The sequence below is a fragment of the Opisthorchis viverrini genome (genome assembly GCF_000715545.1).
Source record: "Opisthorchis viverrini unplaced genomic scaffold opera_v5_3, whole genome shotgun sequence".
Lineage (NCBI taxonomy): Eukaryota > Metazoa > Platyhelminthes > Trematoda > Opisthorchiida > Opisthorchiidae > Opisthorchis > Opisthorchis viverrini.
The window spans coordinates 3,826,309-3,829,534 of NW_008751659.1; the positions used below are offsets into that span (position 1 = coordinate 3,826,309).

A 3,226-nucleotide genomic window follows, 5' to 3' on the forward strand; every position below is an offset into this window, starting at 1 on the left:
ACAGATCGGACAAGCGCTGACTGAGGACTTCACCCCCGTCTTTGAACAGTGCGCGTGGAAGGTCATCCGGACCGGGAGCTCGGTGGCAGTATTATTCAGAGGATCATCTTGGGACGAAGACATGGACAATGCACACCTCAACTCTGAAAATCAGCTTGATTTTCATGAAGTGGTTTTCTGATGTAGTCAAAGAGCTGGATGGTATGATGCACCGAAGAAACGATTTCATTAAGTTTGTAATCTAATACCATCCACATAATAGGCGAATATAGACATGCCTGACCGAAGCACTCAATAAAAGTTTATCATCGGTCGCAGTGACTTGATAGGCTAGACTAGGTCATCAAGATCCCTTTGTGGATGACAGGCGGTTTTTTGGCACTTACCCCCTAGGCATGGATGAAACAGAACAAGATGAACAGCTTGAAGTCATCCACACCAAGTAGAAATGGTAACTTGAAAGGGTTCTTTTTTTAGATAGGTGGAGATTACGCCTGTGCTATCCAGTCCGTGACGGTTGCGGAATAAGCAGTTCGTTTGGTGAGACGACATCAGTGGTCCGTTTATCGGTGCTTCCTTCGTTCGCGCACAAGTAAAATGGTCATACATAGGTGAACATGGTTGACCAGCAGTCCTTTCGTCTTCCCCATAGTCCGACAAACTAGAGGTAAGGTTTACCACACGGTTGCCTTCTTAATAAGTGGAAACCGTTCGCTCCACAGCAACTCGAAAGAATACTAGGACGCAGAGACTTCCAAGTTTCCCAAGCCTGGTATAGTGTACTTGCTGAAGAGCATGACGAGGTCCAGCGGAATGCCAATACACTGTGCGAGTATTTCGCGACTACAGCAGCTGCATCAGTGTGCTTGTACTTTGCGTCACTGACTCGTGACATTTGCGGTCCACTGAAGCCTCCTCCACCTCCATATATTCTCGAGTGAATCCGAACATTAAAATCGCGCATCAAGCAAAGCACTGCAGATTGATTTTTGCAACCGCCAGATCCAGCAGTTGCTGTTTCGGCTGTTACACCCGTATAAGATAATCAATAGCTGATATACTGAGTCCGGCGTAGTGATATGACAGCTGACAATCTAGGATGGGATCCGCTGCAAAGACTAGATGGCATCATTGCGTGACGGACAGTGCACTTTAAAGATCATCATCATCATCATCGGCAGTATGACATCAGTGTTCACTCCACTGACGTACAACCACGATTTACTTGAAGGCCTTATTATGAGGAAAAGAATAAAGGTGGATGGGAATAACTTAGTGCTAGTTTGATGTAATTATTATGAGTTGCCTACAACTCCAGACACTCATGCAGGCAATCTGGATAGAAAACAAGAATGCCATTGACATCGGTGGGTAGCGATATCTTTCAGCGTACCCAACAAGGCGCACTGGGGGTCACGCAGTCCCCATCCTGGAAGACGAGTAACACCGGGGTCACCCAAAAGTTTCGTAATCCCCTTCAAACTCCTCTGCTGGACAAGGGTTGGCCACTTCTCTGCTTCCGCCACTCTCAGTTGGGTATGGGAAACAGCACTCTTCCTCCCTCTATGGTTAACTAGGGGGAGGGTATTTTGACACCCAGAGATTCCCATACCAGGTTGGTCAGTGGATTGAGGCCTGGCAAGCAGTCTCTTGGTCCTCCAGGTTGGAGTTCGGGACAGGTACGGCGACCTGTTCCATAAAAAATGGTACTTCTTTGGTAGTATGCCGGAGCCCACCCGCTGCATTGCTTCAGGCTTTTGAGCAAAAGGTTTTGGTTAAGAACTCTAATCGTCGTTCTGTCTAGGTTTGGCCGTCCTGACAGCCTTCCATCCAGCGTACAATCGTGAACGTCACGGCCAGAAATATGGTTCTGTCACACCGGCTGTCAGTCTAGTAGCCTTATTGCACAAAGGAGGGCGAGTAAACGGGAAAAGATGATAGGACGTTCAGAATTCGGTGAGACTGCAACTAGTGGTTGTTTACAGACGAGTTACCAACTAACGTCACCAAGGACAATGGGTGCTGGTTCTCCGTACCTCCCACTCAAATAGTTGGGGGGCCGGGTGTACCGAGCTTCTCTACCCAATACCGCCTCGGGTGGTAACGGATACGAAGTGCCCATTTGGCGAAGTTGTGAACTGTTCAATGTCAACCCGGGTTATAAGCGCTGAGAGGAAGCTTGTCCCTCGTCAATTGCCTTGTTGCCCGACAATGTGGGGCAATCAGTCAATTCACTAGCGAACAACGCAAATGGACTTCTGGCTTCATGTCACGCGTGATGTTTGCTAAAACAATCGCAGGAATTCATTCAATACTTCACGGCTTTGAAATCAGACAGCGGATGTCCTGTGAAGCCTGGATTTAGGGATTGTTGTGGAGCCTAATATATTAGTTCCAGTTTAGGACTGCACGGGCAATTCTAGAGCCTACCCTCCTTCTAGCCGGTATACCCTGGGCTGTTTCGGAGCGAAAATTTTACAATTTGCGGACGAAAAGATAGAAAGAAATGGTTGATAGGTTTCATTAACGCATCCTGGAGACAAATTACCTATGCGATAGTGCACTAACCTCTTTCTCTGCAAGCGTTGCGTGGAACTGTTCCTTTGCATGGTCAAGCCGAAGTTGAGCTGACTCGAGCTGAATCTCCAGCTCATCGTTTCTCCTCTTCAGGGATGATATCTAAAGGCTCAATCACACAAACAAGAAAAATCGAACCTCAATCTTCTGAGCATCTACGATAGTATGCAGCTCAGCAATCCGATTACTCGCGATCTCCAGCTGTGTTCGTGAATCTTTGCAAGTGATTGTAAGCAAACACGGACTAACCAGTTTGATCCTCTGTTCCCTCGGTAAGCAGGTCCTTTGTGATATTGCTTAGTTGACCTCTGATGTTGGAAAGCCCCCCGAGCCAATCCATAGCGAGTGAGAATATCCGCACAACAATGCTCTCGTCCACACCAAGGTCAGTTCAGCGCTTGGCTATTCAATCCAGCTCAATCACTCAGAGATTGAAGATTTTGCTTCCAAATTGTTTTGACAACCCCCGCCGTGCGATTTTCGCCCTCGTTTGATCTATTTTTGGAAGGCTCTCATAAAAACATACCTGGTAGTTAAGCACTGCTTCAGCAAGGGCCCATTAGCCGCACAATGAAATTAGCTGCAAAACCTCTGCGGGTGGGATAAAAAATTTAGGCCAAAAATTAGCTGCAAAACCTCTGCGGGTGGG

At 47.3% G+C, this 3,226-nt stretch overlaps 1 protein-coding gene across 1 annotated transcript in view; it reads right to left on the reverse strand.

The window, feature by feature from the left end:
- T265_00357 (hypothetical protein) overlaps nucleotides 1–2,906 on the reverse strand; it is a gene marked incomplete at both ends in the record, with an annotated part of 54,807 nt that extends 51,901 nt beyond the window's left edge. Inside the window, one exon of the mRNA XM_009164102.1 lies at nucleotides 2,569–2,906. The remainder of the gene's footprint in view (nucleotides 1–2,568) is intronic.
- Nucleotides 2,907–3,226: the final 320 nt, after the last annotated feature.